Genomic DNA, 15192 nt, shown 5'->3' on the forward strand with positions numbered 1-15192 from the left:
AACACTGTCTTAGTGGTGCTACAGTATCTTTCTGCATGCAATTTATTAAGTGTTTAAATCAAAAAGATGTAAAGAAAGATTTTTACTTTGCCAATTATTTCCAATAAGTTCATGGAGAAAATCTTGCAAAACACAAAGGTTATTGCTACCCTACTAGATATAACAGGCCAGGGAGTCCTCTTGCCTTAGGAACCAAACAGTGCAGCAGAGCTCAGTTTATACGTACGTGACTGCACTGTTCTCTGCTCAAAATATTGCACAATAGCCACAGCCCAGACCCCTCTGGAAACAACCCTCACAAGAACTGTGCCCAGGCAGCAGCTGGAAGAGTGCTGGTTGGCAGGAACCAAACGTTGTGGATGAACAGTATAAATGCTGACCCTCAAAGGCCGTTCTTTTCTTTACCAGTGAAGGCATAATTAAGGATTCTTCTTACTATTCAATATTAATGCAAGACTCCAAATAACACTAATACAAGCAATGTAATTAGTTAAGAATAATGTTCTTTACTAGCATATTCACCTACTTATTTTCTTGAAGCTACTTGATGTTTAAATAAAATACACCAAATTACATTTTACTAGCTTTATTAGATGTTCTTTTGGAACAGCAAAAATCCAGATTATGATCTATTTTAATTTTTAAATGTACTTATTTCATGGATAGTCTTTTAATCTTTTTTGCTTTTAATCAGTCATTCTATATTATCATCTCCAGCTTGAATTCATCAATTCATAATTAGCACAGAATAAACTCTTCATGACTGAATAGAATTTCAATGAAAATTAAGATTTCCTTCAGTGGGAGAGATTTTAAGAATGCGCAGTGAACTCAGATGTTCAGCATTGCATTATTTCTGACAGTCTCCTGCATTAAGCCTAGAACACCGCCATAGGTGAAGCCGTCACCTAATTTTGGAATTAAGTGGACACGGGGAAAAGGGACAAGAGGAGAGGTGACAAACCAAAAGCTTCCAAACTCTTCATAATACCAAAATTTTGTCCAATAACGTGCTTTTGCCAACCCCTGGTTAAATGACTTTGATGCCTTATTACTGAGCATTCACATTTAAATTGGCAGTGGAGGAAATGAATTAAAAGTAATCCAGTGGTGGACAAGCTAAATGTTTTCTTTTTTCTTTTTCCCATGAAGAGCAGTCATTTGAAAACATTAAGCAGCATCGGCAACAATAATTTTTAGTGTGTCACAACAAGGTAAATATGTTACTAACTTTACCGTTCTTTGGGTAATACATGAGACATGTTGAAGTAGCTTTTGGTTCATTTGGTATTATCCCCATTATGGTTTTAGATGACACAGGGGATCAATATTTTTGAACATTATACTACTACTGAACAGACAGAAGGACATATTGTTTATTTGGCTGCCTAGTGATTTCTGACACAGGAGCCTATCAAATATATTATGGTATGAAAATCAGTGCCAACTAAAAGGACTCCTAATGGAACACCATGATGTGGTTACTCAAGAGCTGATTATTCAGGAGAAATCAAAATATTAAACCTAGCAAATAAAATTTAATCTGAGGCTGGCTCTATAGCAACCTCTGCTTTTTCTAACCTTGCAAGCCTGCTTGTCACGGACTTTAAATATTCATTTTATGAGTTTGTGCAGTATTCCCCAGAATCTGCTTGATTTCAGTTGTCAGCATTTAAAGCCTTTGGCCAAAATTTTCCATTTAGACAAATACAACAGCTAGGCAGGAGATGGAATTACATTACTTTCCCACAGCTAGTTACATTCTTGCCCAGTGTGTCCATTATCATCCAGAAGCTTTTACAAGCACCATTACCCTAGACCCTTTGAAAACTGTCTTTAATGCAAGGTTAAATCTCTCAACTGCATTAAATCTCAATTCAAACCACCTCATTGTTATTACATATGCATCGCTATTACAGACAGTCATTTGTGCATCTACAGTTAAAACTAAGTTGTGGTTTTATAAGAAATATCAGCTGCAGAAATTTGAGCTGAGTCCAAAAATGTCTACTGGGATCACGTGGATTCCTCTGTCCAGTCAGGAGTAGCCACAACAATTTATTAAAATAAAAGGATGTTTTGCAAATATATGCATTTCCCTATGGCCCCATCCATTGCAATCAAAACCACATTAACCCACAATCTCAGACAGGGACAGTATTCTGAAGACAGTTGAAAAGGAAACCATAGATGTACACAGGGTAAATAGAAGACACAGCATGAAACAGCCTAATCCATGTCATGAGGCCATCTGTATTGCAACACTTCACTTAATGTCAAGGTTTTCAACTGCATCTCTTGTGATGTTTGAAGATCTTTTAATACACTTATGATATATAATGAGCTGCATCTTGTGCATTCTAACAAATGCCTCAAAGGCAAATTAAGGCTTCCCACATATGGAAAAAAGTGTAAAATGTAATTAGGACATGTGTCTTCAGAATACAGAAACACAAGTGAGGAATCAATACAATGGACAGCACCTGTTTTGTTTCTCAGCTTGAAACTAATATCCTCTCAAGATGTGACTGACAGGATCACAGAGAATCCTCTGGAAGGAGGTATAGGTTGCTTCTGCTCCAGAGAGTATGCTGAGGGATAAAAGCTTTCTAGATCATGAAGAGGCACATAGAGTTTGAGATGGGAGGAGACAGAAAATGCAACTGAGGATGGAAAAGCTCAGTAAAGAGACTAAGACATTTCTGAGAGGAACAAGACATGCAATCAGGTCCTTCTTAGTGGACTACACACCAGAGTAGCACACGGGCTTCGTTTCAACACAAAAGACATTAAACCTCACAGGTAGGTCCAGACACAGGAAACAGGACAGAGTGAATGTTATTCATAAAATTTTGGGAGTTTTTTACTTCTTTTATTTTAAAGTTAACTATCAAATTTTACCTCCTAGTAAAACCTTCCCTAAAAGTTATTTTTAGAGTCATACCATTCAGGCTGGAAGGGCCACAGGTCTTTTCTGAGAATCCTCACCATAAGGAAAAATAGATCCACCCCAGATCAATTGTTAAATGTGGATTCTCAGTCAGAAAAACAAACAAACAAAAAAACAATGTGAGCATAAGATTCAGATGCTCTAACTCAGTGCTTGATTCAGATGCACTAAATTGAACTCTCTAACTTTATTTACTGAATAGTTTGAAGGAAAACTCCGATTTAAGAAATATGACAATCATTATCTCCTGGACTTAATGCAATGAGGTCAGTTTTCTTGTAAAAACAACAAATACAGTTACTCAGTAAGGTTTCCTTATTCTTGGGATAGGCCTATTTTCCTCCTTTTGTTACACCATACTGGAAATTTTTTGATAACCTATTACCTATTGCATCAATCACACACAATTTAATTTAAGCCTTCCTGTTTCTGTCTGAGAATTCTTCATTTGGCCATGATTCTTACCAAACTAAACAGAGAGTGGGCAAGGATCCACTGTTGTTTCACTATAATTTTACAGTGTAGAAGTAGATGAATCAATACACTTTATAACTGCTTTATTTTACAGAACCTTTTGTTGGAACACATTTACAACTTTGATTTATTCTTTCAACAGTAAAAGCATGTTTTTGGAAAGGTTGAATAAAACTGTTCAAGGGGTTTTCAAATTAAAAGATGTGACTTAAAATGGTTTGCAAGATTACTCTTTTTACCCATACCTAAAAATCAATTGTTATGTAATTAATTGTTCATCATATGTTTCAATGGATCTTCAAGCAGACATCAAGGGATGCAGAAGTATTTTAAGATAATGGGCATTAGTGTTCAATACACAGCAGAAGTTCATGTTGCATACTAGAAAAACCACACAAACAAATAACAAATAAACAAAAAAAAACCCAACACACAAAACCCAAAAAAACCTCATAAATAAGATGTGGGGGCAGGTTTTCCATGAGTGCAGTTTTTGCTACAATTATATTCATTGACGTTCATCTACACTATTAAAAATAATATTTAGGAGGGTTTGCTTGCTATTAGTCATTATGTGTGGAGAACAGAAAAAATAAATAGCAATAGAAATGCACAGAAGCAGTCTTCACTCCCATTCTTTCGTCAACACAGTGACAGCTAACGGGGTGCAAAAACCTCCTTGAAAATTATTGCATCTGCAAGTCCTGGAGTTACAGCAGGAGTTTTTGTTAGGGTGATAGCCTTTCAAAACAGATATTTCAGATGATTGGTCTGTCATGTTGCCTACTTTAGACAGGCAAGTAACTGAGCTGCCAAACAAGCTAGAATATGCAGCCCTTGGGGGACCAAAGGTAAGCTTCAGGTTTTGTTCGTTTCTAAATAGGGTCATTACAAACAAGAACAGGAAGAAGAAAGAGAAACAAAAGAAAGAGGGAAAGAGGAAAGGAAGGGGGGAAGGAAGGGGGGAAGGAAGGGGGGAAGGAAGGGGGGAAGGGAGGAAGGAAGGGAGGAAGGAAGGGAGGAAAGGAGGAAGGGAGGAAGGGAGGAAGGGAGGGAGGAAGGAAGGAAAGAAGGAAGGAAGGAAGGGAAAGAGAGAGAGAGGGAGAGAGCGAAAGAGGGAGAAAGAGGGAGAAAGAGAGAAAACACCACTTTTGAGTTTCTCAGCTATTGATTTGGTCAGCTGGGGAACCACCAGGAGTACTCAAAACTACACGGAGACAAGTTTTGGTTTTTTTAGTTTCTTCTGTACTACTTCACAGAACAAATGCCCCTTCTCTCAGAGTTTTTATGGAGTAAGACAAAACACACGTTAAGGGTGGCAAAATGGATTTGTTTGTGACCAAAACAAACAAGCAGTCTATGAAGAGCAGGAGTATCTTGCCTGTTTCTGAAGAGATCAGCCAGGTTTTACAGATTTGATAATCATTTCCACAGGGCCTTCCCATACAGTTTCCACAACCTTCTGCTTCTTTCCACTGCCAGGAAGATAATTCCGTGGGTTCCGAGGGATCATTCTTTTTCTTCCTGTCACATACCTTAAGGACAGCAGAAGCAGAGCAGATGGGTTATTAATGGAGCAGTAAGTAGAACAGTGGGAAGGTAAATGGAGCAGCAGCCAGCAAATGACCAAAAACTGAGAGGAAAAAACTTGGTGAATCTCTTCTTTCCCTCCTTAGCAATGAACTACGTGAAGGTGAACTGCAGAAGTACTTATTTATTAAACCCGTGTGACATACTGGATGTAGAAGCTGAAGGAGAGCAGGCTATTTAGATATGTTAAAGATTGCCTAGATCAAGGACATCAATAAATTCTAAGTATACTTTAAAATTTACTGTAGGATGGTCAGGAACCAAAAAAAAAAAAAGAAAAAAAATCAATCACCCACAACCTTACTTCACAGAGTCCTCTGTCACAATATATGGAGCCTCTTCTGTGTCTCTTTTCCCAAGGTTTGAACCAAAGATTATTTCAAAAACCTCATCAAAAAGTAGAAGAGAAATAACTTGCGACAAATAATGCATCCAATTATTATTAAGGAAGTATTAAAAAAAAAATGTAGATGTGTGTGGGTGTTTTCCCTCATTTAGCTGTAAAAATAGATTCAGAATTTTTGAAACTGATAGGTGGGTTTGGTATATTTTTATAACTGCCTCTGGACATTATGCCAAAGTTGAGGGATTTAAAAATAAAATGCTTACAATTAAAACGTTAAAGTTCCTACACACAGTTGGTACTGAATTGTTTTTAGACATCATTACGTATCTGAGCCTCTTTTGAAATTGCAGTAGCAGAGGCAACTGCTACCTGTCTGATGGGTACCTTTCTTCCTTCTCTTCTTCCAGTTTCAAAGATCAAAAATGTATATAAAATTTTAAAGTTGCTCCTATTGTTAGCTTTTGCTCTATATGTGCAGTGAATAGCATTGAAATGTGTAAAGTTCAACTAACATATCACTGTTCAATGCAAGACCATATTGGATGAGATGTTTTAATTTTAATACATATTTCACTATTTTAAGAATAACTTAACTCACACATTCATTTTTTTTATAGTCTAATGCTCACAAGAATGAAGATGCATATATAAAAGTAGTCCATGTAAGATGAAAACAGAGATCAAGGAACATCAACAGTCACTGAATTCTTATTATGTCTTCTGAGTGTCCCATAGGCTGGGTCCCTCATAGACTGGCAACATGCTGGCTTTTGGGTGTAATGTTTATACAGTTTATGACTTGAAAGTGACTGCAAATTTTTAATCCTGTGGCACCTTTATGACTCATTAAAAAACACACATTCACCCTTTCTATCTTCTTTGCCACCTATAGACTGTCCTTTGGTTTAGGGTTTCTTTTCTTTCCCTAAATGGGATGTTGCTGAGAAATTGCATGCCGATGTGCTATGATTTTATTAAAATACTGATCTAAATGCCATCAACACATGTATTTCTTTTATCTCTTCTTTCACCATTTCCTCTGGTGCTTTCACAACCAAACATTTCCATTCAAACTTTCTTTATACCAACAGTAACATTTCTGTTGCATATTTCTCTTACCCTTTCATCTGAACCTCAGTCTAATCACACCATGTAATGTTTGCTTTGATCATATGACTCTACTGAGAATCAATGTCATTCTTTCCAGACTGAAGCCTTGAAGCAAAGAGTAAAGTCTGCCACACCCAGAGCAAACACAAGCTATGCAGAGACTTTCACTTCCTCAAAATGATACTAAACCTAACTAGTTCTTAACAAAATCACCTCTTTCAAGATCAGGAAAGCACTGACAGTAAGTTTGTGAATGATACTAAATGGAGGGAAATATACAGTCCATGTTTAATCAGGGCATTTATATGAGTGTCCCCATGCAGTTGTAACGGGTTCCAGGAGGCGGAACTACAGAATTATTACCCTATAGTCTCAAATCTGGCTTCTAAGCTTCCTCTTATTCCTACATTGGTATTTTCTGTGAACACTGACTACTTGCCCATTTGGCTAAAATGACAAAAGCCTTCATTACAATTACAAGAATCTAAAGTGCGTATTTTCCCAGTAGGGCAACAGTTACTCATAGAAAATGGATTTCAAACCCTAATAACCTTGTTTTTATCAGACAGCATCTCTGCTGTGTTTTGGAATTGTATTACCCTGAACTCTGGTTTAAGAGTAGCTTCAGGGGCTATTTCAATTTAGGCAACTCACACTAGTCCTAAGGGTAAAATTGTTTTCTCCTGTTTTTAAGCAACCAGATGAAGGGTCATTTAGTATCTTTTCCTAGTCAGTGAGGGAAGATTATAATGCCAGAAGATGATTCATCCTTTTATATAGAAATACTCATGCAAGAGTTGCCAGACACTGTTATAGAGGAAACCTAGGTGACTAGATCTTCTCAGATGGAAAACTTTAAACAATCACATATTCTTTGGGTCTGCCTGGAGTGAGAAAAATGAAAGCTACTACTTGCCTGAATTGGTGTTGGGGCAGGAACTGGATATGATCTCTGTCACCTACGAAAATCACTCCTGTACCATAACACAATCTCCGAAGAACCCGTTATTGAGAATGTTCCACGTAGGTTTTGATATACATTAGTTTTCCTTTCTGTTTTAAGGAGTTAAATCTCATTTTGAACATGTTATAGTCATCTAAATCACTTCATACCATTTTTCAAAGTCATTATAGTCACATACCACTTTTTCTCTAAGTCACCATTATTAAATAGAAGAAAGAGTAAAAAATCAGTAAATATTCTTATTTTTCAATAAATGTGTGTTCACACATAGATCAAAGTCTTAACTACAGTATGTTTCAGCATCCATCTACATCCACCTACTTAACAACACAGATTTGTACATTCAGGAGCTGTATATCAAATTAACAAATATATCTAGCTTCTTAGCATCCATATGTATATATATGTATACATGTCTACATAGAATAGGTCTTTTTTGTATGTGTTCCTTAATCCAGTTCTCCCCAAAGCTTATCTAAGGCTTAGTGAACTGCACATCCACAGATATTATACTAAGAAGTAGATACAACTGGCACTGATAAGAGCAGTGTCAAATGTATTTTTCCCCTGTTTTTCATTTTTGTGGTGGCAAAAATTAAAATGTTAAGCAAACTCAGTACAAAGTATGATGTGCCATCAACAGCCAATATATACTCTCTGTTGCCCCTGTTTTGCTGGTTCAATACAGCAAGATCTATTCCTTGTTAGATACCTACACTGGGACTATTGGATTGATTGTGAAAAATTTTACTTGAATAACCACATAAAATTGTATGGAAAAGTATTTCTAGAGGTTAAGATCAAGAAAAAAATGTTAAAATGCTTTAAGTTGAAGTTTTAAAGAAGAATTTAAGAATCATAAATTAAATGTCTACTTGTCACTGAAATTCACTGAAGTTGGGGACCTCTTTCCCAGCCTTTGAAAACAAGAGATGTGATGTGCCCTATACAGGCATGCAGTTTTCAGAAAAACTGAGCAACAGTCTTCATGGAAGGGAAAACAACTGCTGTCTGCTTTTGAAATTGAGGTTCTTAAGCTTAAAAAAAAAAAAAAAAAAAAAAAAAGACAAGCCTTAAATCAGAATTCATTCAAATTTTAGGCCTAACCCAAATGTCACTATCTCTATGCTGCCTACATGTGTTTGGCACATATTTGCAGAATTGTTGGAAAAGTCTATCTGAACACATTCCAAAAACAGATTTGGTCTTAAAATATCTTTAATAATTTAAAAAATTAGATCCATGTTTTCTGCCTTTATATTTTAATACAACTAAAAACTCATTCTCAAAATGACACCTGAGAACAGACAAAAGCGGGGTGGGGATGGTCCTCATGCTCTCTTTTTTTTATTTTATCTGATATATGGGTGATTTTTCAGCTGTCATTACTGTGTTGCGACTGTAAGGCTCTGTCAAGGGCTGCCATCCAACTGTCCGAACAAAGGTCACTCAGTGGCAGGGATTGGGAAGTATTAGAGAGCTTACCCAGAGGAAGAGATAATGACAAAATCCAGTCTTTTAAGCCCCCTGTCATACCCCTCCCACTTTATGCTATGAGGTTTTGGATTTTTTTAATCAACACTATGTTGTAAGTTTCACTGAAAATAAATTATATCTTTTGCTACATCTCATCATAATCTGATTCAACCTTTTGCATTTCAGCTACCAATGTACAGAACAGATTAAAAAATAAGCTAACACCAGTCTCTAAAATAATCTCTATACAGGCCACCTGATCCACAAATGTCTCTTATCCTCAGAATGTAAAATCGGGTCAATAGTGAATTATGTTTTAACCTATTGGCATCCCAACACACCTAATAACAAATGGAGTATCAAATAAGCCTACAACCTTATGTGTAGATCAGAAGTTAAAACAGCCTCTCACAGTGTTTTGCAACAAGTATGCTTAATGGCTGCACAATAAGAACAAAGGTGAGACAAAAACAACTGGAGAGGTAAATGCTATATTATAAGCTTGAAACCTCCAGATTTCAGTGTGTTAGAAAACAAACCACAGAAGCATTTGATAAGCTTCTTGGCTGAGTCAATAGAGTAATTAGTGTGGAAAATACTCAGGTCATGTGCAGTGAATTTTACATGCTTCCTACCTAGAATATACTAGTTCTCTGATGTAAAGCTCTATAGTTATCATACTAGTGACAAATACTACAGTTATTATGTTAGTAACAATTATTGCATATGGCTTGTTATACAGGCTATTACAGAGTTCAAGTATAATAAAAAAAACCCCTGCATCTCGGCAATTTTCTTGGGAAAAACTGCTGAATCTATATGGTGAAGATAATAACGATGAGCAGTAAACACAGAGTGCAGAACTGAAGCCTCGAAAATTCCAGATTGGAGTCTGTATCCCAACTGAAAAGATTCTCTGGTGTATCAGGATGAGTCAGAGGTCCAGTACACATTCCACATCCAGTCACCAGCAAGAATATAATGCACTTTTAGAAAATCAGAGTGTGAAAGACAGATATAGACCAAGCTTGACTGCTTCCATTATTTTCTTGAAAGACATTCTCAAGCCACTTCCTCACCAGAGTATGTGCCAGGTAGAGTTAAGCAGGCAAGGAAAACAGTCCTCCATCCATCTCACATCAAGTGTCATTTTAAAAGGATGTCAATTCACTCCAGAAACCATTTTAACCTAATATCAGTTTACTTATATCAAAATGCCTTAATTGAAAACACACTCCTATCATATGGCAAAGCTAAGCACATATGAATGTTTTATTTATCAAAAACTCGGACCTTTAATACTTCAGTTATTCTTTTGCCATTTTGGAGTTCATGCTACTTTTTCTGCACTTGTAATTGATTTCCTTGAGGTAATCATAAATCCCCTAAATCACTTTTTCTTTCAAAATATTGAGATGTGCTCTCATCTGTAGCTATTCTGACATATGTCTACAGTATAGGATCTCATGCCAGCTTATAATCAGTTAGAAGAAAAGAAAAATTCTAGCATCCTTAAAGCTATAGATTTTTCTGTATACCTTATTAGATAGAAGTTGGCAGAGACAAATACTTCACAGGAACTTTTCCCTCCTAATTTTTCATCTATCTCCCTTTCTTCAAACAAGGCTTCCCAAAAGCATCATTGAAAACTTATACCTTGGTGAGAATTTTCAGTTTCTCTTTGAGTAGTAATGCAATCACTTTGGGGTATACTTGATTTATGGTCTCTGGAGTAGTATTCCAATTAAGGACTCTGCATAGAGAAGAAAAATATTTCCTGAACATTCAGTCACATACTTTAGTTATATTGTTTGTAACTTTTGTATTTCATTGCCATCAATAAATTAGCACTGACTTGGCTAATATAAATGCTCATAAAAGCTATATTTATTCATTTACAAAGACAAATATTCCAAGAAACTGCTTCCTAAATTGTTCTTAAGTATTGTGTGTAAAATTCAGCATTCACAAGTATGTACTGCATCAGTCCACCAGGTCTTGTTCCAATCATGCTCACTGGGCAAGTTCTAAAACTAGTTGATACAGCATAAATAGCAAATGCTGCCAGCTAACCTACCAGTTATGTTCATTTAGTTATTTAAATAATAAACTACCCTTATATAATGCACTGGCTGTTACTTAGCCTGCTGTCCAACATGAGATCCTCAGCGTGTTTCTGCCTAAAGCAGTTGGAGCCTCAACACCACATTTCTAAAGCCTCGGTCAAAGCAGAGCTCTACAGCTGACTCTGAAGGAAAGGAGGAATATGAAAGAAAATGTGGCAAGGTCAACTGAAGGACTAAAAATTACTTACCAAAACAATTGTAGTGTTGACAGTAGTTCAAAGGTAATTTTAACACAATTTGAAAAATGCAGGAAAAGAAAGAGGAGAAAATGTGACTATTAAATAGAAAAGACAAAGGAGAACAGTAAGAACATGCCCAGGTCTAGTATTTTAAGATGTTACTAAATGTCAACAGTCACACTGAGAACAAAGAGCTTGTGTTCCAAGAGGAAGTGGAAGGATCACAAGCAAATGGTGCCTCTGGGCAGTGCCAAGTCAGCTTAGGTAGTGACAGCAGTAACTACCCAGGCTCTCCGACTTGTTACTGGATTGTTGAAAGCTGAGAAAAATTCTTGATTAGAGATGCATGACCTTGTTCTAAAATGAAGCAAATGATTTAACCACGGACTCTTTTCCTGTTCTTAAGATCAATTACCTTTCATGCTGCAGCTAGCTTTCCCATTTATTATTTACATACAATTCTCACAGTCATTTTGTTTGAAAAAAAACCAAATAAATTCATGTAAATTACTTGAATCTTAGAGCTAACAGTTGTGTACAGATTATGTGATGTTAAATTATTTACATTGATATTTAAAATTGGCTGTTAAGGGGAAAAAATAACTTCAGGCAGATCTTGACTTCCAGAGACTTGCTATACAGAGAATCAAATTTGCTCCTTTATGGCTACAAAAATCTATAGTAAATTGTGAGTTAAGAAAGACCATAGCTACGGATTCTTGAGCATTTACTTCAAATTCCAAGAGAAAATACTATTTATTTCTAGATTTCAGCAAAATAAGTGTCTTATTTTATGCATCAAGTCTGGTGACAGATTAATAGGAAAAGATATAATACTAAAAAAAAAAAAGAATTGGTATTGTCAAAACCGTGATTGTATTCTTAATCATATTTTTGCTTCCAGCAAGTTACAGTATACACTTTAGCCTGTCACAAAATATTTAGCATATACAGAGCCAGAAAGATATTAACACCTAAAGCTCAGCACTTACAAAGGTGAAAATTTGCTCTTTACAGTACATATCAAAATACCTAAAAATGACATCAAAGTAATGGGAATCATTTGAAATGTTGTAGGCAGCTGACTGTTTGGGTGGGGCAGGTTTGCAACACTGATATCAGTATCAGATTGTGCTAATCATCCCTTTTTTTTTTTTCCACATCCCCTGGTACTGTGCAAACAGTGACATCAAACAAGGCTCTGCAGGGTGTATTCTGTCCACACACTAAGATACACACACGCCTACAGCTACCAAAGCATCCACACATGTAAATAGTGAAGAGAAAGGTTAGTCTTGAATAGTCTTGGTTTAACTTTGTCATTTAGCACTTGATCTACAGCCCTTTGAGGAACGCTTCCTTTGAATTTTGAAGGCTTTACATTAAGTCGTAACATAACAGGCACATGGTTTACGTTACATTTTTCAGACACTTTTTACAGATGTACTAAAAATTGCCAGAACAGATGCACACGTCCTATTGCAGCTATGGAGCTAAATACACCACCAAATCAAAACTGTTTTAAAGTTGATATTAACTGGACACATTAAATAATAATAAGGTATATTTTAGAGTATTAAGTTACATCTCTGTAAACAAGTGCTAAGTCTGCTGGATTCTAGATATGTTAGCTGTGAAAATGTGTTGTTAATGCGTCTCTACAATGTTATGTTACCTGCCTCTGAAATTCTCCATGAAAGACTACTCTTTTCCTCTATGAATGCCGATTCATGAGTTATGGCGAATCATTTTTAAAGCATAGCATTTTTCCAACATAAAAAGTAACCATCTGCAAATGAAGCTGAACAAAGACCTAGCGAGTTTTAAGAGTTTCTGATGCTCCATTAAGATCACGAGGGACACAAAAACAGTCTGACAAATACTAATGTTCCAAAAGGGACTGTGTTTAAATTGATTTTAAGTCAAAATAATAAATGGCTTTTTGAGTACATTCTACAAAAGCTTCTTGTGCATCTAAGAGTGCATTAGGTGATCTTGGGTAGGAAATTGTACATTCTTTGAACATGAAAGAACTGAATCCCTTAAAGGTGGTTGGAATACATTATTACAACACTACGAACAAAATTATATATCTTTGTTGTTGTATGCGCTTTTCTTCTTAATGTTATGGTAATGGCAGGTTCTGTTCTGATGTTACAGAATTTATCTAGACAATAAAGTATTACAAAAACAAAAGCAGAAGACAAGAAGGAAAGGACCAAATCCTGTACCATTCCAATTTCTCTCATCCAGAGAAGTTTTTGCTGTTTGTCTAGATTTTTATGATTCCTGTACAGTGCACTTTCTGAGCTTCTTATCTATATTAATGAATTAGTTCTCCCCAAATAGCTCTGAGACAGAAATGTAAACTGCCGCTTTACAGAGAATATGAATAATACTTCCCTCACCCCAAATCACACAACACCACTTTGGGCAACGCTGAAAACAGAACCCACATTTAGATGTGCACATCTCATTTATGAAATCCATTTTCCTTCCTGGTAAGGATGGATGTGACAGTAACTCATATAATAACAAGCACTTTCTATGCATTAAGTCCCAGTAATAGGAAAGGAATGGCCCCAAAAGGGATCAAACCCACACCCAGTCAGGCACTGACATCACCAAGAGAACTGGAAACAAACTCTCTGAACTTGCATCTATGATAATGGAAAAACATTTACAAAATGACTACACTTATGCCTTTTGCACTGTAATTTGAACAGAAAAAAATAAGGGATCTATACAGCAAGAAAGATATTTCACTTCCATTTGACTTAGAGGATTAGTCCACAAGAAGGAAAGTAGAAGGAGGGGGCAACCATGTTTGCATGTCCCATCAAATAGAGCTTTCTGCTGTTGAAAAATCAGGAAATTAGATGAGCCCAGAAGACGATGCATCCAGCAACTCTGCCATTTACTTTTTCTGCTGGCTGGTATGCTTAAAATGTTTATCCTCTTCAATTTAAGAATTTCTAACAGGAACAAAACTGTTCAAGAATGAAAATCTGCTTGTGTTATTAACTTTGTGAACTGCACCAATGCCTGCTTTTGAGAAATATCCTTTTAACCTTGAAAAGGATTGATGTCTTTATGCAGTGATGTATAGGGATATCTGCTCAGTAGTTATGAGCAATCACTTCACCTTGCAGGCTACAGCTATCAGTGAGATCTATGCAGTTGCAGGAACTAGTTAATCACTTCATAGTATGGGCATTGGCTCGATTTATAACCACATCTCTACTAGTGCAGTCAAATACAGTTTTAATGTTTGGGGAAATTGTGTCACAACTGTGGCAAAATTAGAAGTTTCAAGAAAAAAAAAATATAACATTCATTTATGGAATTCTGGTGCCATATTAAATTTTGTTGCTTGCAGTTTTAATTGAAATAACACTTAAAACCCACTACGGTAAGACTAAAAGATAAAATCTGAAAAACCCTGTTATATCTATGACTCAGATGTGAAACATCAGACTAACTTTCCATCCAGAAATGCCCCAAACTACTCAAAATGTCATTTTGAGTCCTTTTTAGAAGCTTCTGTCTTTTGTATGCAACCTAATAATCAGCTATTCAGGATAGAAAGAAGGTAGCTCGAGGAGTGCATTGCAGTAAGAATATGGATGTCACTAGCAATGAAAAAAGCAATGGAAATGGTACTAGTTCTCTAAGAAGTCATGGAGTAACATATTTTAGCTTTTATTCAGAACATTAAATGTGTAGGTCCTCAAGTCCTCAAGTTTTTCAGCTAACAACCTGGCTTACAATTCTTATAAAATGAAAACCATTAATAAAAACAACAAAAAAATCCAGAACCAAACCAAAACCAACTGCAAAATAACACTCCAACACCCACCTAACCTTTTCTGTAACTTTAACAGACATGGTTAAGCCAGTTCATGTTCTATTCCTCAGATATTGATTTAGTAATTCCTTCCTTCTCTACCTATTCACTACAAAATCCAAGCTATGGA

Source organism: Nesoenas mayeri (genome assembly GCF_963082525.1).
Source record: "Nesoenas mayeri genome assembly, chromosome: 2".
Lineage (NCBI taxonomy): Eukaryota > Metazoa > Chordata > Aves > Columbiformes > Columbidae > Nesoenas > Nesoenas mayeri.